General features: G+C 49.8%; 1 long non-coding RNA gene across 1 annotated transcript; it reads right to left on the bottom strand.

The window, feature by feature from the left end:
• Positions 1-1,250: 1,250 nt before the first annotated feature.
• On the bottom strand, positions 1,251-19,470 carry LOC141996777 (uncharacterized). Its single transcript, XR_012641612.1, has 3 exons — positions 19,397-19,470; positions 6,478-6,785; positions 1,251-3,561 (listed from the first exon to the last, which is right to left on the bottom strand). It is a non-coding gene; the product is annotated as an uncharacterized LOC141996777 (long non-coding RNA).
• Between the last annotated feature and the right edge of the window lie 1,577 nt (positions 19,471-21,047).

The following is a 21,047-nucleotide window of genomic DNA, read 5'->3' as shown; positions in this document are numbered from 1 at the left end:
CCAGCAAGCATGATTCCAGTTTCCTTCCTTAGTGTCCCCCTTCCCAGCTCTGACACCACAGAGCCTTACACCTGTGTCCCTGTTCCCATTCCTGCCCTTAGCCAAACATGATTCCAATTTCCTTACCCCCATTCCCTCTTCCCATTTCCCCTCCCCACACCCATCCAGAACCCCCCCACTTCCTGATTGACTACAGACTATATAGTAAAACTTGAGTTCCACTTAGCTATACCTTAACCAATCTTTTTCCTTAAATTTAACTAACCAATCCTAACGTATTGTAACATGACTATGTAACTAATTATATCCCACCACCTTAATTAGTTTACACCCAGCAAAATTAATTATACAGCAGAGAGAAACAATCAATCACAGAACCAGAGAGAGATTATACAGTCAAGCAATAGCAAAGTGACAGGTTTCAGAGTAGCAGCCGTGTTAGTCTGTATTCGCAAAAAGAAAAGTGGGAACTATAATGACAAAATAATACAGAAGGGAGGATTTCACATCCCAGCTATAAATAAGCGAGTTCTTGCCAGACAGGATGCTACCAAACTAAGTTTCCTTTTACATCTTCTAGGCACTTCCCTTTCTCTGGAGGTGATAGGAATACAATCCTGTCCTGATAGTGCCTAAGAGCCCAGTAGCACCTTCTTTCAATGGGACTAGTTTGGAATGGGAGGAGGTGACCGGTTGTTTCCCAGCTTGGACGCCTCTGCTGCTTAGCCAAAGGCCTTAGCCTAAGCACAGGGCCTCAGACTGTCACAGTAAGAGAAGGCCCTTACACCGGCAGACAGTGATTTTGATTCTTTTATATCTCTATATTTAGCCAATTGATAAGAATACACCTAAATTCTTAAAATACAGGCCTTTGCAGACAGGCCTGAATATCCATATCCGAACAACTAACCACGTGAGAGGGGTAACACACAACTTGTCTGTATCAGTGTATAAAAGAGGGGTCACGGAAGGTACATCTGGCCAAGGGGGCAGTGGAAAGTCCCACTGCTGACTGAGCTGGTCCCTTCTCATGGGCGTCCGTGTCCTCCTGTTGCCGGCACCCAGTGCCGAGAGGCTGAACAACAGCTGAGGTTGGTTCGTTCCCCGGTGTGCGTCACCCAATAATCACAACGGGGCGGAGAAGCAGAAAAGTTTATTTGCAGCTGCAAAAAGGTACAGGGAGAAGAAAATCTCAAATCCTGCACCCAGAGCAGGAAGTTACACAGGCTTTTATACATCCTTTTTCCCAGCATACCTATCCAATAGCAAGCTGCCCTAAGTATCCCTACAGCCAGCCAATCCAATTCCCAGCTACTTCCCCTGTTCTCTGTACCATCTGTTCAACCATATATAAAGCTGCTTTGTTCAGCATTTTTCTTCCATATCTGCCCTGTTTGGCCTTGCTTAGTTTCAGGCAGTCCGACTTTGCAACATATTGTTGCAGATCCTCAGCATAACTGCTGCGACTGCCTCCAGGTTTTGGGGGGGGGCAAGGACACTTGGGCCTAGTGCGAGGGGGCTTCATCGACACTCGTGGTCTTCCATCCCCTCGAGTTACCTAGTGGCCATGCCCCAGTGTCCCCAACAACTCCCTCCTTTGAGAACACTCAACAGCCTTGGCTCTGAGTTTTCTCACTTGGGCTACTTATTTCTTTACAATAGGACTTTGCATAAACACTTTGTGATAACCCTGAAGAGAATGACTTATAAACTTTTGCAAAAGGGCCCTATCACATGATACTGCACAGCATAATACCAGTAATACAAGCAATACAGGAAAAAGAAGTTTCAATCACAGGCTAAATAAACCACCAAGCCAAAACGACAAACCCCAGCCTGAAAACAAGGTTTGCAACCAATCGCTCTCGGGGGCAGTATAGGCAACCTGTGCTCCGGCTCGGGCCTGGGCCTCAGCCTGTACCACCTTTTCATAGATCTCATAACTGCTATCATTTACATATACACAACATAGGGACCCGACGAGGGCACAAACCCCTCCTTGGGATGCCAAGAGGTAGTCCAAAGCCAGCCTGTTTTGGAGGGAAAACGTCCTGAGCTGCTGTACCTCTTTATTTAATGTTTTTACTGCTGACCCTAAATCACTAACCGAGTTCTCTAACTCTAAGGCCACTTTCTCAAGTACCATTTGCAGCCTTACAGTATAGAGGTCTATGCATGCCATGGCTGGCCCGGTAAACAGTGGCGCTATTCCCAGTACAGAGCACCGTACAAGCTTCTCAGTTGTGAGGGAATTCTTCATATTGCCCCCCAATGCTGTAGTCAGTCGCCGCAGGGTCTTTTCTCGTGGCTCAACAGAGGTGTCTTGGGCATTTCTAATCTTTCCTTTGGGCAGTGTGGCAGCTATTGACAGATGAGGAACTCCATGAGCTATATAACAGCTACGTGTCCAGTTGGCTGGCAGCACCTTGTAAGCCTTTCGGCCACATACAAAATAGTGACCCTGTAGGGCCCAGTAAAGACTGTTTCTTAAGGGGATTCCTGGGATATTTAAGGCTGTTTTTCCAAACAGTTCATATGCCCCTAAGGGGCATCCCATCCTCCTGATTGGGTACAAGTGGGGGCATTTCTAATTGTGCTGTTCAAATTACACTCACCATAGGGACCACTACAAACCCACCATTGGCTTGCTACATTGGAGATATTAACTGGACGGCAAGTTATATTTCCAAACCCCTCTTCTGTGGTAAGATTATTTGTAAGAGTTTCCCTAAAAGGGGAGGAACCATTACACCCACACTGTTGGCCTCCCCTCTTGGTCTTTATCCAATACCCATCAGCCCACTGTGTAATAACACAGGAGCTTTTTCCCACAGGACGCCCATAGTGATCAGATTGGTTTCAGGTAAAACATAACATTCCCTCAGTGAGTACTGCAACTGAATACTCCTAGTCCTGATAGGTGGCTTGCTGTAAAGAGGTCTTGTTCCAGAACGGCGAATCCATTCTTTCCTGCTCTTTGGTGGCGGCTAATTCTGCTAGGGTCAGGGGCAGCATGTCAAGGGGCATTCCCGTTTGGGGGGACAGTGGAGTTGGAGCACGTACCCAGCAATCAGTCTGGTTTGTTAAAGTAGCAACATGGTGCGCAAGCGAAACAAAGGAGTTATGCTCCCGATACGCACAGTTTGGAAATACCAATACAGAGAATAACAATGTTACCCAATTAATTATCACCAGAGTCTTTTTTAACCCAGGGTCTCCAGTACCTGGGTGGGCCCATTTTAGCATTAAGGTGCCCACTATTTGTGTCTTTTAAACCGTAGCTTTAGCCCGAGATCGTCACTAGATGAGGAGTCAGCAGGTTGGACGGTCCACTGTTCTGCTGGCGAGGGGGCGGGTACTGCCTTCAGACGAGAGTGATGGATCCGGTTCTTGTGTCCCTTGATCTTTGCCGCTGTATGGGAGACCAGCAGGACGGTATAGGGTCCTTTCCACTTTTCCTGGAGAGGCTCGTCTTTCCAGGTACGAACAAGCACGGAGTCACCGGGCTGTAAGGAGTGGACGGGAGAGTCCAAGGGGAGAGGCTGGGAATCCTTGGTATACCTGTGAAGAGACAAGAGAACAGCAGACAGGGAACACATATACTGTGACAAAAAAACATGACCCAACTCCCATTCCCCTGACAGAACCGGGGTGCCATTCATAGGCCATGCCCTTCCAAACATAATTTCAAAGGGACTAAGCCCTAATCTACCCTTTGGGAGAACGCGGATACGGAATAGGACGAGGGGAAAAGCATCAGGCCATCGCAGTGAGGCTTCTTGGCACACTTTTGAGAGATGCCGTTTAAGGGTCTGATTGGTCCGCTCCACTACTCCACTGGCTTGCGGTCTCCAGGGCGTACGGAGTTTCCAGGGGATCTGTAAGGCATGTGAGATGCTTTGAATGATTTTTGACGTGAAATGTGTCCCGTTGTCAGATTCCATCCACATGGGGAGTCCAAAGCGAGGAACGATCTCCTTAACAAACTTGAGAGCCACTGTTCTGGCAGTGCAATTACGGCATGGGAAGGCTTCTGGCCATCCTCTGAACTGATCCACTATGACAAGGAGATATTTGAACCCTTGGGTCCGGGGAAACTCAGTAAAGTCTATTTGCCACACTTGTCCAGGGCCCGGAGTGGGTTCTAAGGCAGCTGGTGGCACAGGATGTCCCGGTCAGGGGTTATTCTTTTGGCAGACTAAGCAGTCCGCTTGTACCTGGGCAGCCAGGGGTCGGAGTCCGGAAGTGATAAAGTATTTTCCCATTAGCTGGATAAGTGCTTCCCTACCAGCATGAGTGGTTTGATGTAGTTTCTGCAGCACTGGCCGGATCAGGACCATTGGTAAGAGGACCTTCCCTCCTGGGGAATGGAGCCATCCCTCCTTTTCCCGGAGACCGAGTTTGTCAGTTAGCTGTCTCTCCTCCCCAGAGTACTGAGGGGTTGGAAGCTCCCCTACTGATGGGATAAGGGCATGCATATGGGCATTCTCAGTCTGAGGGGATGGCAGGGTGGCACATGTTTAGCCTCTCTATCTGCCCGGGCATTACCTCTGGCCACATCTTGATCCTCCCTTTGATGGGCTTTACAGTGTACCACCGCCACTTCCGAGGGAAGTTGTACGGCTTCTAGAAGCCGGAGGATTTGGGGCCCGTACTTGACTGGGGAGCCTTGGGCTGTCAGCATTACCCTCTGCTTCCATAGGCCAGCATGAGCATGTAGCACACCAAAAGCATACGTTGAATCAGTAAAAACGTTGACCCGCTTTCCTTTTGAAAGTTCAAGTGCACGGGTCAGGGCTATTAGTTCGGCAAGCTGGGCAGAGGTCCCAGCAGGCAAACCTTCAGCTTCCACAGTGTCATGGAGGGTCACAACAGCATAACCCGCTCTCCTTTGCCCATCTATTACAGTACTGCTACCATCAGTGTACCACTCATAATCTGCATTTGGGAGGGGTACATCCTTTAAATCCAGATGGCTGGAGTACTGGGCATCTATGATCTCTAAACAGTCATGTTCCTGTTCCTCTGTTTCTGGCAAGAGGGTGGCTGGGTTAAGGGAGGGGCAAGACTATAAGGTGACTTCAGAGTTCTCTAACAGCTTAGCCTGATACCGAGCAATCCGAGTCCGGGTGAGCCAAAGCCCTCCCTTTGCATCCAATAAGGCTCGGACCATATAGGGAGTATAGATTTGCATAACCCCTCCCAATGTTAGCTTCTCGGCTTCCTCAAGCACTAGGGCAGTAGCTGCGACCGCCCGTAAACATGCCAGCCAACCCTTTGCAACCTGATCAAGTTGCTTAGAAAAATAAGCCACGGGATGTCTCCATGCTCCTAACAGCTCTGTCAGCACTCCTAGGGCCACCCCCCTTCGTTCATGTACATACAACTGAAACGGCTTAGAGAGATCCGGCAGGCCCAGAGCCGGGGCTTCCATCAATTTTCTTTTTTTCAGGATTTTAAATGCCCTGTCAGCCTTTGCGGTCCAATAGAAGGGGTCATGATTTGCTCCTTTTACACAGTCGTACAGGGGTTTAGCCCACAGTCCAAACTCTGGGATCCATATCCTGCAAAAGCCTGCCATACCCAGAAATGCCCTGAGCCACTTACGGTTACTTGGGGTAGGAACTTGACAGATAGCTTCCTTTCTTTTGCTTGAATGCTGATGCTCCCCTTGCCTTAGCTGTAACCTGATTCCGCTCCACCTCAGACAACAGGCTTCTCAGGAGGATATTACAGTCGTCTCAGTCCAGCTTGTGACTACTGAGGCACTCCTCAAAGACTGAAATAAACCGGCTTGGGTTCATGGAGAATTCCCCAGCCTGTGTTTTAAAAGCTGATAAGTTTATTGGATTGAATGGCACAGGGGTGTAAACTTGCATAGTGGTAGCCTGACGTCCCTCTGCCCCTGGGCAAGCCACAACAGTCTCGGTAAGCAAAGGATAGAGTCCCACCGAGGGGGCAATCTCTGTAACCCGAGGCATCCTACCCTTGTAAGGTGGGAGTGTGGGGGCCGAAGGGGACACCGGCTCTGCCATTACAGTGGGGGTGGGGTTCTGGGGGCTAACATTAGCTACTACCGAACCAGTCGGAGTCAGATTACAGCTCTGCAGAATTACAGCTCTGTTCTATTTCTTAAAGCCATAAACACTTGTGCATACAAATATTCATTCCATTTACCCATTCACTGACAAAACAAAACTAATTGGAGGATTGTGTTGTAATTAATTGACCCTCCTGGCGGCCACCACTCCTGGTCCTCTAGTTGATATTGAGGCCAGTCAACTGTACAGAATCGTTTTAATTGGCTCTTAGTCATCGGATCCGCACCAAATACCTTCCAGTTTGCTAGAATGCATTCTAGGGGCGTACATAGTGCCCTAACCCCCGAGCTCTGTCCCTGTCCCATACCTACAGGGTAACTCTGGGCGTACCCAGGTTCCAACAGAGCATACAATCCGGATTTCAAAAGGTTCCTACCTTATTAAAGGGACCGGTTCTTCACCGTCGTCCACAACTGCTCCTCCCCTATGTCCAAGGGACCGGTTCTTCACCGTCGTCCACCACAACTGCTTCTCCACTATATGAGTGCGTTGCACCGTTGTGCCATCCAGGGTCGATCAAATCGCGTCTCCTCCGAGGCCCCCGATGAACTCACTGGTGCGCGCTGGGCGTCGGTTCTCGCCACAATCCTCGACCTCCAGGAGGGGTCCGGGCAAGGCTAAATTGCAGCCTCGTAGCCCACCCAGGGACGCCAAAAGCTCTTGCCAGCACCCAGTGCCGAGAGGCTAAACAACAGTTGAAGTTGGTTCACTACCCGGTGTGCTACACCCAATAATCACAACGGGGTGGAGAAGCAGAAAAGTTTATTTGCAGCTGCAAAAAGGTACAGGGAGAAGAAAATCTCAAATCCTGCACCCAGAGCAGGAAGTTACACAGGCTTTTATACATCCTTTCTTCAGCATACTTATCCAATAGCAAGCTGCCCTAAGTAGCCATATAGCCAGCCAATCCAGTTACGAGCAAGTTCCCCTGTTCTCTGTACCATCTGTTAAACCATACATAAAGCTGCTTTATTCAGCATTGTTCTTCCATATCTGCCCTGTTTGGCCTTGTTTAGTTTCAGGCAGTCTGACTCTGCAACATATTGTTGCAGATCCTCAGCAGAACTGCTGTGAGTGCCTCCAGGCCGGGGGGCCAAGGACACTTGGGCCTAGTACGCAGAGCTGCCGCGAGTGCCTCCAGGCGGGAGGGGGGGCCAAGGACACCTGGGCCTAGTGCGAGGGGGCTTCATCGACACTCGTGGTCTTCCATCCCCTCGAGTTACCTAGTGGCCATGCCCCAGTGTCCCCAACACTACTGTCCACGCAGAGTCTATGGGGTGCTAGTACACGTGCCTTGTCGACAAACCTAGCCAAGCGCCTTTGCCACCGAACGAGTCTGTGGTCTTTCGGGCAGTTTGACTGAGGTCTGCTGGGCCAGCTACCTGGCCAGAGCCAGGACAACGCATGGGCCCACACAGCCAATAACAGGTGTCCTTTTATCAGAGCCCCCAGCGATCATGGAAGGGTGGAGTGATGGTTCTGGTATCTGCCCATCTCCAGCTAACACTGAAACCCCTGCCTGCATTCCCCGGTACAGGAGGCGCTGGCTGTCAGTCCCCTGGTGGGTCTGCAGCGATCGGCCTAGACCACAAGATGGAGGGCACAGCACGGTGCCATGAAATGCAGCCAGCAGGGTTAGTCCTGAGAGGGGCTGGGCACCTGCAGCTCCCACCGGTTCCTGAGGGAGATGCAGGAACTCAGCCCTGCTCAGCATTGGCCCACTGTGATGGGAGTGGAACATTCCACCGTAGGGGTGGTGACTGAGAGAAACCCAGAGGTGGAGACAGGCAGGGGAAGGGAACTATGACGTAAGCTTTCATAGGTGAGGGCTGCGTAAGTCCCACTCCATCCAAGTCACAGGGAAAGGAGCCGTTTGTGAGCCTGGAACTCATCGTCACAGACAGAGCCCCAGCTGGTGACTCTAGATCTGAAGTGTCATTTGACTCATTTGAGAGTTCAGAGCCAGCCAGAGCTTTCCCCCTACACCTCCCCTGGGAGGACGTGGGGCAGGTCTCTTTGCCCAGATGAGGAGGTGATGATGATACCCATGACTCTGTTGTGAGGCAGTGATTGTTGGGTTGGCCACTAGGGGCTGCAGCATTTCACACCAGGATGTCGCCCAGAGCACATGGCTGCTGCCTGTGGGTCTGAGTACAGGGACCAGCGTGATGGAGTAGGGCCTTCTGTGACCAACCTCCTTCCATTGCTAAAGAAGGGAACGTGAGACACAGAAGGATGAAGGAAAGAATTCTTGTAAAGAGGAAGGAAACAAGGCAGGGACAAGGCATCAGATAACTGGCGGGGGGCAGGGAGGGAGTATGAAGTTAGGGAGGAAAAACACCAGGGAACTGAGGAAGGGATAGAGAAGAAAGAGGGAAGGGAAATGGGTGAGCAGAGAGACATGAAAAAGGAATGGGCAAAGACGCTGCAAGAGAAGAGAAAGGAGAAGCACAGAGGAAGTGGATGGGGGTAAGAACCTGGACGGATTTCCTTAGCTTTAGATAGAATCCTGATTGCCTTTGTCAAGATGTAGGCAAAGCAGCCAGGTGTAACCACTAGGGGGTAATAATGGAGGCATTTGTACAATTCAGAAAGGAAAGGGTACAAGTGGCCGTAGCTGAGCGGTGGCATCAGCTTGGTTTTCACCTTTCAAGAGATGACATTGCACTTGGTCCGACTTCCATTGATTGGATCATTGCAGCTTGTCTGTCAGAAGTTCTTATTGTACCACTTCAGAAGTCAAAGAAACTCTTCCTATCAAGAGGTAAGGGATGCACCTTCTCCTAGCAATGGAGCGGAAATGAACCAATTTGAGTGTACTTTCAGGTGAAGGAAGTGAATCTATCCTTTGCTGTCAAAGGCTACCAGCAGTTTCGTCAGAATAAAGCAATATACAGAACCAAAGCTTCTGAGAAGTTACAGAAATATCTACTTGTTCTAGTCAAAAATAAGGAAACCACATACAGCCATTCATCCCACAGAAGGTGTGCATTTATACTCACTGTTACAAAATGAATCCAAGGACAAATCATTGACATTTGTTGCCTGACAAAAATACTCTGTCAAACATTGATCTTTGCAGCAGGTCATATTTTGAGAGGCAAGGATGACAGATGGCTGTAGGATACAGGAAGGAATTAGCGGATCCATCCTTTTAAGGAGGTAAGAAATACAACACGCCATTGCCCAAACAAACAGTCAATGGTTCTGGTCATACTTTCAGGTGGAAGAAATGTAACGGATGAAATCGTCACCTCTCGAAAGGGCACAAGAAGTTGCTGTCCTGAATAAAGCAGTAAAAAAGTGGGAGATACCTCTTCAGAGGTAAGGAAAGTGGGTAATTCTAACCGATGATCATGACATCTGCTCCTTTCCCCTTCCTGGCTAATGGTGGGTTGTTCCGACAAGGATGTATCACAGAAAAAGTGCAACTAACCAGAGTGTGAAGATGACCATTTAACCTGCCCTTTATTTGCAGAGAAGAATTTTCCAGCTGATTCTCTTTGTGCAGAATGGATCATTGTTGCTTATTTATCAAATGTGAAGAAGAAGTCAGTGGAATTGATCATTTCTATCAAGAGGTAAGGAACGCACCTCCTCTCAGCACAGGGGCAGGAATAACTGGCTCTATTTCTATTTTCAGGTGAATGAAGGTCTGACCATTAAGGAGGCGGGGGAAGATAAGAGGTTGCTGAATTTAACAACAGTCAGACAGGTAACGATATCTTTTATTTCTAGCTCAGAAAGAGGAAAGCAGCCAATTATATGCTTCAAGTTGTAACCAGTGTAGCTGGCTGTAACTCTAAGAATCAAAGCCTTGTGGTGGAACATCATTGACAAGTAGGTGAGCATGGAAAAGTCTGTAGAAGCCTAATGATCTGGATGCTATGGAACCGTTTCTATTGATGACTCTTCATAACTGGTAATGAGTAATAATAAATAATTGACAGGTATTGTTAACTGGAGATGTGAACAGACCAGGTGGCCATTCCTACCAGGGAGAAGTGAGGGTAAGAGGCTGTCCCGGGCAAGGAGGTAAACGATACCAGTCTCCAAACATCCATGTGTATATCAAGTGGTGTGGAGTTTCCTTTCAGGGAGAAGAACTGTGGTGGACCTTACTTGTCATGGGGAGAGTGTGAAAAGCAGAGGCAAGACAAAGCAACATGGACTTGCCAGCCGCTCAATCCATGGAGGACTCCAATGAGAAGACACTGTAATTTCAAGGAACAACAAACAGAAAACAGTCACTTCAAATAGATCAGCTAGTTGCAAATCTGAATATAAAGCAAGTCAGCAGAACACAGACATGGAGGTAAGCATTGAAGTTTCCCTGGTTGTCAAATGAACCTCATGCCAAAGCAACACTTACAGACCAAATAAATAGGTCACACATCGCACATCTCCAGATGGAAGACCAGGGGGCTGTTGTGCTCTTGTAGGGATTAATGGAAATGCAACTAGCTGAACCGGGCATGTCAGTTGGGAAGGAAAAAATCACATTTCTTTAACAATCAGGTGGAAATGAATAGATCCTGTTATACTTTCAGATGAGAGAAATGCAGCTGATTTGAACTTTGAGGGTGTGAAAACTTCAGGAAGTTGCGAGAAGATCTGAGATATCTGCAGGAAGGAAACCAGTGAAAGTCATCACTGCTGCCAAGAGGTAAGGAATTCACCTCATAATGGAGAAATTAATGGATCTGGTTTCCCTTCAGGTGAAAGAAATGCAGCTGATCTGATCTCCCAGGGGTTGAGGACCATAAGCAGTCATGTTACTGAAGAATACAGGAACACATGTTCCCAGACCTGCAGAGAGGGGAAAAAGTTGCCTTCCTTGACTAGAATGGGAAGACAATCCCTTATCACCGTCAAGTTACAAACCCACAATGCAGGAGACCGTCCCTGACAGAGGTGAGCCCTTAGGATTCTCTTATTGCTAAATGGACCAGATCGTGACGCATCGTGTACATTTATGGGCCTGTAAAACTGAGAATAAGCAAACAAGTCACCTGTCAAATGCTGATCTCTACAGCCACAGCTGTGCTCTGCAGGAACTAGTTTGTGAAGCTGATTTCTCTTTTCAGGAGAAGAGTTACAGACGCTCAGGATTTGAGCACAAAGAAATAGGAATGGAGCTGAACAAATCCAACACCTGAAAGGATAATTGGATCTCAAGATATGAAACCATGAAAAAGACCCTTCATTCAATAAAGCAACAGAATTGGCTCTGAGGAGAGGTAAAAAGCATTTGGTAAGTCTACCAAGTGGGCATAGAATCAACTCTACAAAATTACTAACTTATGTTGTGTCAAAGAGTTTGTTACAGCTGATCACACATCTCAGGATCGAAGAGGAGCTCAGGGGCATGGCAGACCTCAGGGGATTCATCTTTATCAGGAGGTGATGAGCCTGCTTGTCACTTCTGAGTGACTTCCGTGGATTTGGTTAGACTTTCAGATGAAGGAAACACAGCCAGTGTGGTCAGTATTCAAGAAACAATGTTCAGAAGTTGCCTGGGGTCACCTCTTGGGCTAAGGGGAGCAGCTGGTCCCATCTGCCGGGATGGAAGCAAAGAAAAAAGCACTGGCCACTGGTTAGTACTGGGACACAGACAATCCCCTGGAGGGGCATGGGAGAGGGTGTGTAACCATAGTGACCAGTGTGTGCTTTCCCCACTGTGGTCCTGGCTCGCATGCACAGGGTGAAACTGATCGCCATGTTTGGGGTCAGGAAGGAATTTTCCTCCAGGGCAGATTGGCCAGAGACCCTGGAGGTTTTTCGCCTTCCTCTGGGGCATGGAGCAGGGACCAGCCCTTTGGGCCATTTAGAAACTGTCAATAAAATCCATTAGAGAGATCTTGCCTCCCTTCGTTTTTTGCATTTTCTATAAACCCGTCCTGTGCCTCTCTGCCAGGCCCTGCCCCAAGCCATGCAGCAGGTCAGAGTCCCTCAATGGTGCATTGCTCCCCACCTCAGAGCCAGCGTGGCCCCCATGTTGCTCTTCCACCCCGGTCGGGCCCCAGCACAGGGGAGACCAGCCTGCCATCCCAGAGAGGGAACAGCTGTGTGCATGGCCCCCGCGCAATGGGGAGGGGAAATGGCCGGTTGCACCGGTCGAGGGGAAAGCAGGAAGTACAGCAGCATTGTTACCATGTTCCTCTGCCAGGATGCCCCAAGGGGCCAGGGAAGGCCTTTGGTCGGCCACATCCAAGTGCTCTGCCCTGCTGCTGTGGTCATAAGAGCCCCTCTGGCCAAGCCACTGATGAGCGGCTCTGAAAGGGGTAGTGAACGACCCCAAAGCAGCTCTTCCATTGGCAAGGTGGAGCCACCACTTCCTGAGCACTGTAACTGGGCTCACAGGCTAGCAGCGAATAATAGTCCCCCAGGGCTGGTTCAATTCAGGGAGCCATCGGGCATCCACAAAGCTCTTGCCGTCAGCCAGCCCTTTCCCAGGAGCTAGGGGCCAGAAGCCTCTGTCCTCTGCAGTCTGCTCCAGCTGTGCGGTCTTCTCCTTTAAGCCCTGCTCCAAGTCTGGCACCTCTCAGTGCAGTGCTGGTTTGGCCCACACAAAATCATTCCCCCCGTATTGCCCAGCGTGGGGTCTGTAGATCTCCTTGCAGGCATTCTGGGAAATCAGAACTCCATCATCTGCCCCAGGGGGACTGGGAGCACGACCCGGGGACACAGGACAGGGTCAGTTAGTATTAGAAGCACACGGCTGGAGGGAATGGAAAAGGGAGAGGGGCCAGCAACACGTTACTTCAGTTGTGCACTTCTCTTTAAACTCCAGTTCCTGCTGCCTGCCTATCACCCCCCCTGTGTCCACTTCCTGCCCCCCCAATCAGCTTCGCAGCCGCACGCTGAACCCAAACCACAGGGCAATGCCCAAAATGTTCTTGTGGGGCTGAAAACCTCTATAAACCCGTCTCTTGGAAGCCATTGGGGCCCAATTCTCCCCGCAGGGAGACAGCATCTCCAAGGTGAAGTCAATAGGTGTAGTTAATAGGAATACCTTGGGAAGGCGGTTGGGGGGAGAATGCGATATCCTCGGCTAAGATACCATGGGAATTGTAGGAGTGGCTCACAAACTGCAGTGCAGGAGGGAGCCTAACAGTACAGAAGAGCAAAATGGGGGCAGGCCGTGGTCTGGTTTTCAGCTTCTATTTGGCAAAATGAACCCAAACCTAGGGTGGAGGGAGAAAGCTCAGATCAGTGTTTTACTCTATTGTAACACCCCAGAGATCATGGAGCGGTGGAGTGATGGTTCTGGCCCGTCTCAGCCTGGCCCGATCACGGCACCATGGTCTGTACACGTCCTGCCTAGGAGGAGCTGGCTGCAGGGCTACAAAACCACCACTTAAGACCCCGGAGCCCAACATGTGACACATTCTGCACATTGGTGATCACAGCCCCACCGACAACACAAAGAGCTTCTCCCTCCCTCCATGGAGAAGGGCAGAGCTTAACTGTGCATCCGGCTTCCACACAAACTGCAGCCCCAAGTCTTAGCCAGGGTCAAACACACCAAGACACAAAGCAGAGAGGGGCTGACGGCACAAAGGCACAGGGGAGACACAGAGGCTGGACACCTGCAGCTCCATATTGGTTTCACAGGGGGATACAGGAGCTCAGCATGTGGCCAGGGACAGAGACACATGAGTGGGGAGAATGATGGAGACGCTGGCAGGGAGGGGAGATCGGATTGAAGGCAGCGTCTGTCACAACCTAGGGTTACAGGAGACTCTTTCCAAAGGACACAATGGGAACCGTTGCATGGCCGGGCTTCTCCCCAGCTTGCCAAGGGCTCACTGCCAAACCAAGGCTCTGATGCAGTTTAGTCCCAAACTGGAAGAAATCAAGACAGTTTCTCAGCTCAATTTCTGAATCTCCGGGGACTCTGGCAGATGCTTCCTGCCATTTCCTACCTCAGTCTCCCTCAGCCAGTTCCTCCTCATAGCCCCTCCCTCTCAGGAATGCCCTCTGCCCCAGATAGCCCCAGGTGCTGCCTTGCCCCCTTCATTTACCCAACAGGAGTACAGGACCTACTTCAGTTCCAGGTGCCAGCCACCGACTGACATACCCCCCCCTTCAGAAAAACCTGCCTTTTCCCTTACTTGTGAGGCCCCCTCTGGGCTGCTCTCCCTGCAACCCAGAACAGACTCCATAGAGAGTCACATGTAGCCATATTCCCCAAGTTCCCCACGCTCCTTAACGCCAGTCTTCGTCTCAGTCAGTCTATAGAGTTTCATCTTCTCCAGGGTTTCGAGGTCTCTGTACGCAGTGTCTCCAGCTCTTCCTCATGCTCCTGACCATTAATTAATGGTCTCCTTCCCAGTGGCCTGATGTCCTCCAGAAAGCTGCTCCTTCTGTCACTGAATCATCGGTACCTCCATCCTGCAGCCTCCAGTCCTCCTGGGGCACCTCCCGCCCTCACTACGGGAACCATAAAACGCGTGTCCCATTTCCCCTTCTGCAAAGGATCACTGCTTTCACCTTGGCCATAGAGGCTCCACCTGCGATCCCATACCACCCCTCCCGTGCCACACACAGAGCCCTGAGCTCTGCCTGGGTCAGGGAACCCCTTTTCATGAACCCTAAATCTTCAAAAGTATTAAGCAGTGTCCTCTGGAGACAGGACAGAGCTGGTTTTTCAGAGACATGATTTTGGGAAATTCAGCTAAGAGCCCTTTTTGTTGGGCACTCACTGCTCCTTCCTGAATTAGCACAGGGAAGGCCCATCACTTCTCTGCCTCTCCCCCCACAAGAGGCACCACCAGGCGTGGCTACAAATGCCATTTGTGCTGCCGAGTCCTCCAGGGTCTCCCCTCCACAGCCTGCTTGTGGCTACAGCTCCCCTGCTGCATGGGCTGTGTCAGCACTCCCTGCCCCCGCTTCAGGAGAGAGTCAGGGACAGACTGACCCCTCCTAGGGTTCAAACCCAAAGCTACAGAATAGTAATTAACCACATGAGAGGGGTGGAAAGTCTCACTGCTGACTGAGCTGGTCATTCTCATGGGCGTCCGTGTCCTAGTGTCCACCCAGAGTCTATGGGGTGCGAGTACAAGTGCTTTGTCGACTACAAACCTGGCTAAGCGCCTTTGCCACCAAACGAGTCTGTGGTCTCTCAGGCGGTTTGACTGAGGTCTGCTGGGCCAGCTACCTGGCCAGAGCCAGGACAAATCATGGACCCACACAGCCAATAACAGGTGTCCTTTTATCAGAGCTCCCATCGACCATGGAAGGGTGGAGTGATGGGTCTGGTATCTGCCCATCTCCAGGTAACAGTGAAACCCCTGCCTGGATTCTCCTGTACAGGAGGCGCTGGCTGTCAGTCCCCTTGTTGGGGACACTGGGGCATGGTCACTAGGTAACTCAAGGGGATGGAAGACCATGAGTGTCTATGAAGCCCCCTCGCACTAGGCCCAAGTGTCCTTGGCCCCCACTCCTGCCTGGAGGCACTCGCAGCAGTTCTGCTGAGGATCTGCAACAATATGTTGCAAAGTCAGACTGCCTGAAACTAAACAAGGCCAAACAGGGTAGATATGGAAGAACAATGCTGAATAAAGCCGCTTTATGTATGGTATAACAGATGGTACAGAGAACTGGGGAACTTGCTCGTAACTGGATTGGCTGGCTATATGGCTACTTAGGGCAGCTATTGGATAAGTACGCTGAAGAAAGGATGTATAAAAGCCTATGTAATTTGAGAATCTATTCTCCCTGTACCTTGTTTCCAGCTGCAGATAAACTTTTCTGCTTCTCCACCCCGTTGTGATTATTGGGTGACGCACACCGGGCAACGAACCTTGCTGCTGTTCGCCTCTGGCACTGAGTGCCGGCAACACCCTGGTGGATCTGCAGCGATCGGCCTAGACCACAAGATGGTGGGCACAGCACAGTGCCATGAAATGCAGCTAACAGGGTTATTTCTGAGAGGGGCTGGGCACCTGCAGCTCCCACTGGTTCCTGAGGGAGATGCAGGAACTCAGCCCTGCTCAGCATTGGCCCACTGTGATGGAAGTGGAACATTCCACCGTAGGGGTGGTGACCGAGACAAACCCAGAGGTGGAGACAGGCAGGGGAAGGGAACTATGACGTAAGCTTTCATAGGTGAGGGCTACGTAAGTCCCACTCCATCCAAGTCACAGGGAAAGGAGCCGTTTGTGACCCTGGAACTCACTGTCACAGACAGAGCCCCAGCTGGTGACTCTAGATCTGAAGTGTCATTTGACTCATTTGAGAGTTCAGAGCCAGCCAGGGCCTTCCCCCTACAGCTCCCCTGGGAGGACGTGGGGCAGGTCTCTTTGCCCAGATGAGGAGGTGGTGACGATGACCCGTGACTCTCTTGTGATGGAGTGATTGTTGGGTCGGCCACCAGGGACTGCAGCATTTCACACCAGGATGTCGCCCAGAGCACATGGCTGCTGCCCGTGGGTCTGAGTACAGGGAACAGGGTGATGGAGTAGGGCCTTCTGTGACCAACCTGCTTCCATTGCTAAAGAAGGGAACGTAAGACACAGAAGGATGAAGGAAAGAATTCTTGTAAGAGGAAGGAAACAAGGCAGGGACAAGGCATCAGATAACTGGCGGGGGGGCAGGGAGGGAGTATGAAGTTAGGGAGGAAAAACACCAGGTGACTGAGGAAGGGAGGGAGAAGAAAGAGGGAAGGGAAATGGGTGAGGAGAGAGACATGAAAAAGGAATGGGCAAAGAGGCTACAAGAGAAGAGAAAGGAGAAGCACAGAGGAAGTGGATGGGGGTAAGAACCTGGACGGATTTCTTTAGCTTCAGATAGAATCCTGAATGCCTTTGTCAAGATGTAGGCAAAGCAGCCAGGTGTAACCACTAGGGGGTAATAATGGAGGCATTTGTACAATTCAGAAAGGAAAGGGTACAAGTGGCTGGAGCTGAGAAGTGGCATCAGCTTGGTTTTCACCTTTCAAGAGACGACATTGCGCTTGGTCCGATTTCCATTGATTGGATCATTGCAGCTTGTCTGTCAGAAGTTCTTACTGTACCACTTCAGAAGTCAAAGAAACTCTTCCTATCAAGAGGTAAGGGATGCACCTTCTCCTAGCAATGGAGTGGAAACTAACCAATTTGAGTGTACTTTCAGGTGAAGGAAGTGAATCTATCCTTTGCTGTCAAAGGCTACCAGCAGTTTCGTCAGAATAAAGCAATATACAGAACCAAAGCTTCTGAGAGGTTACAGAAATATCTACTTCTTCTAGTGAAAAATAAGGAAACCACATACAGCCATTCATCCCACAGAAGGTGTGCATTTATACTCACCGTTACAAAACGAATCCAGTGACAAATAATTTATATTTGTTGCCTGACAAAAAATACTCTGTCAAACATTGATCTTTGCAGCAGGTCATATTTTGAGAGGCAAGGATGACAGATGGCTGTAGGATACAGGAAGGAATTAGCGGATCCATCCTTTTAAGGAGGTAAGAAATACAATACGCCATTGCCCAAACAAACAGTCAATGGTTCTGGTCATACTTTCAGGTGGAAGAAATGTAACGGATGAAATCGTCACCTCTCGAAAGGGCACAAGAAGTTGCTGTCCTGAATAAAGCAGTAAAAAAGAGGGAGTTACCTATTCAGAGGTAAGGAAAGTCGGTAATTCTAACCAATGATCATGACATCTGCTCCTTTCCCCTTCCTGGCTAATGGTGGGTTGTTCCGACAAGGATGTATCACAGAAAAAGTGTAACTAACCAGAGTGTGAAGATGACCATTTAACCTTCTCTTAAATTTGCAGAGAAGAATTGTCCAGCTGATTCTCTTTGTGCAGAATGGATCATTGTTGCTTATTTATCAAATGTGAAGAAGAAGTCAGTGGAATTGATCATTTCTATCAAGAGGTAAGGAACGCACCTCCTCTCAGCACAGGGGCAGGAATAACTGGCTCTATTTCTATTTTCAGGTGGAATGAAGGTCTGACCATTAAGGGGGTGGGGGAAGATAAGAGGCTGCTGAATTTAATAATACTCAGAAAGGTAACGATATCTGGCCAGGGGGAAGAAAAGCATCTTTTACTTCTTTTTCAAAAAGAGGAAAGCAGCCAATTATATGCTTCAAGTTGTAAACAGTGTAGCTGGCTGTACCTCGAAGAATCAAAGCCTTGTCGTGGAACATCACTGACAAACAGGTGAGCACTGGAAAGTCTGTAGAAGCCTAATGATCTGGATGCTATGGAACCGTTTCTATTGATGACTCTTCATAACTGGTAATGAGTAATAATAAATAATTGACAGGTATTGCTAACTGGAGATGTGAACAGACCAGGTGGGCATCCCTACCAGGGAGAAGTGAGGGTAAGTGGCTGTCCCAGGCAAGGATGTAAGCGATACCAGTCTCCAAACATCCATGTGTATATCAAGTGGTGTGGAGTTTCCTTTCAGGGAGAAGAACTGTGGTGGACCTTACTTGTCATGGGGAGAGTGTGAAAAGGAGAGGCAAGACAAAGCAACATGGACTTGCCAGCTGCTCAATCCATGGAGGACTCCAATGAGAAGACGCTGTTATTTGAAGGAACAACAAACAGAAAACAAACAGTCACTTCAAATTGTTCAGCTAGTTGCAAATCTGAATAGGAAGCAAGTCAGCAGAACACAGACATGGAGGTAAGCATTGAAGTTTCCCCAAATAAATAGGTCACACATTGCACATCTCCAGAGGGAAGACGACCAGAGGGCTGTTGTGGTCTTGTAGGGATTATTGCAAATGCAACTTGCTGAACCAGGCATATCAGTTGGAAAGGAAAAAAGCACATCTCTTTCACATTCAGGTGGAAATGAATAGATCCTGTTATACTTTCAGATGGGAAAAATACAGCTGATTTGAACTTTGAGGGTGTGAAAACTTCAGGAAGTTGCGAGAAGATCTGAGATATCTGCAGGAAGGAAACCAGTAAAACTCATCACTGCTGCCAAGAGGTAAGGAACTCACCTCATAAAGGAGAAATTAATGGATCTGGTTTCCCTTTAGGTGAAAGAAATGCAGCTGATCTGATCTCCTCGGGGTTGAGGACGATAAGCAGTCATATTACTTAGCAATACAGGAACACATGTTCCCAGACCTGCAGAGAGGGGAAAAAGTTGCCTTCCTTGACTAGAATGGGAAGACAATCCCTTATCACCATCAAGTTGCAAACCCACAATGCAGGAGACCGTCACTGACAGACGTGAGCGCTTAGGATTCTCTTATTGCCAAATGGAGCAGATCATGATGCATCGTGTACATTTATGGGCCTGTAAAACTGATAATAAGCAAACAAGTTACCTGTCAAATGCTGCTCTCTACAGCCACAGCTGTGCTCTGCAACAACTCGTTTGTGAAGCTGATTTGTCTTTTCAGGAGAAGAGTTACAGACGCTCAGGATTTGAGCACAAAGGAATAGGAATGGAGCTGAACAGATCCAACACCTGAAAGGACAATTGGATCTCATAAGATATGAGACCATGAAAAAGACCCTTCATTCAATAAAGCAACAGAATTGGCTCTGAGGAGAGGTAAGAAGCATTTGGTAAGTCTACCAAATGGGCATACAATCAACTCTACAAAATTACTAACTTATGTTGTGTCGAAGAGTTTGTTACAGCTGATCACACATCTCAGGATCAAAGAGGAGCTCAGGGGCATGGCAGACCTCAGGAGATTCATCTTTATCAGGAGATGATGAACCTCCTTGTCAGTGGCTTTGGTTAGACTTTCAGATGAAGGAAACACAGCCAGTGTGGTCAGTAGTCAAGAAACAATGTTCAAAAGGTGCCTGGGGTCACCTCTTGGGCTAAGGGGAGCAGCTGGTCCCATCTACCGGGATGGAAGCAAAGAAGAAAGAACTGGCCACTGGTTAGTACTGGGACACAGACAATACCCTGGAGGGGCTGGGACAGGGTGTGTAACCATAGTGCCCAGTGGGTTCTTTCCCCACTGTGGTCCTGGCTCGCATGCACAGGGTGAAACTGATCGCCATGTTTGGGGTCAGGAAGGAATTTTCCTCCAGGGCAGATTGGCCAGAGACCCTGGAGGTTTTTCGCCTTCCTCTGGGGCATTGAGCAGGGAACAGCCCCTTGGGCTTTTTAGAAACTGACAATAAAATCCATTCGAGAGATCTTGCCTCCCTTCGTTTTTTGCATTTTCTATAAACCCATCCTGTGCCCCTCTGCCAGGCCCCTGCTCCCAGCCACACAGCAGAGCAGAGTCCCTCCCTGTTGCCCTGCTCCTCCCATTAGAGCCAGCATGGCCCCCCATGTCGCCCTTCCACCCCAGCAGGGCCCCAGCACAGGGGAGACCAGCCTGCCATCCCAGAGAGGGAACAGCCGTGTGCGCAGCCCCCCAGGGATAGGGAGGGGAAATGGCCAGGTGCACCGGTCGAGGGGAAAGCAGGAAGTACAGCAGCACTGTTACCACGTTCCTCTCCCAGGATGCCCCAAGGGGCCAGGGCAAGGCCTTTGGTCGGCCACATCCAAGCGCTCTGCCCTGCTGCTGTGGTCGTAAGACCCCTCTGGCCAAGCCACTGATGAGCGGCTCTGAAAGGGGTGGTCAACGACCCCAAAGCAGCTCTTCCATCGGCTAGGTGGTGCCACCGCTTCCTGAGCACCCTAACTGGGCTCATAGGCTAGCAGCAAATAATTCTCCCCCAGGGCTGGTTCAGCTCAGGGAGCCATCGGGCATCCACGAAGCTCTTGCCTTCAGCCAGCCCTTTCCCAGGATCTGGGGGCCGGAAGCCTCCGTCCTCTGCAGTCTGCTCCAGCTGTGCTGTCTTCTCCTTTAACCCCCGCTCCAAGTCTGGCACCTCTCAGTGCAGTGCTGGGTTGGCCCACACGAGCTCATTCCCCCTGTATTGCCCAGCGTGGGGTCTGTAGATCTCCTTGCAGGCATTCTGGGAAATCAGAACTCCATCATCTGCCCCAGGGGGACTGGGAGCACG

Source organism: Natator depressus, chromosome 12 (genome assembly GCF_965152275.1).
Source record: "Natator depressus isolate rNatDep1 chromosome 12, rNatDep2.hap1, whole genome shotgun sequence".
Lineage (NCBI taxonomy): Eukaryota > Metazoa > Chordata > Testudines > Cheloniidae > Natator > Natator depressus.
This window is presented reverse-complemented; position numbering and strand designations above follow the sequence as displayed.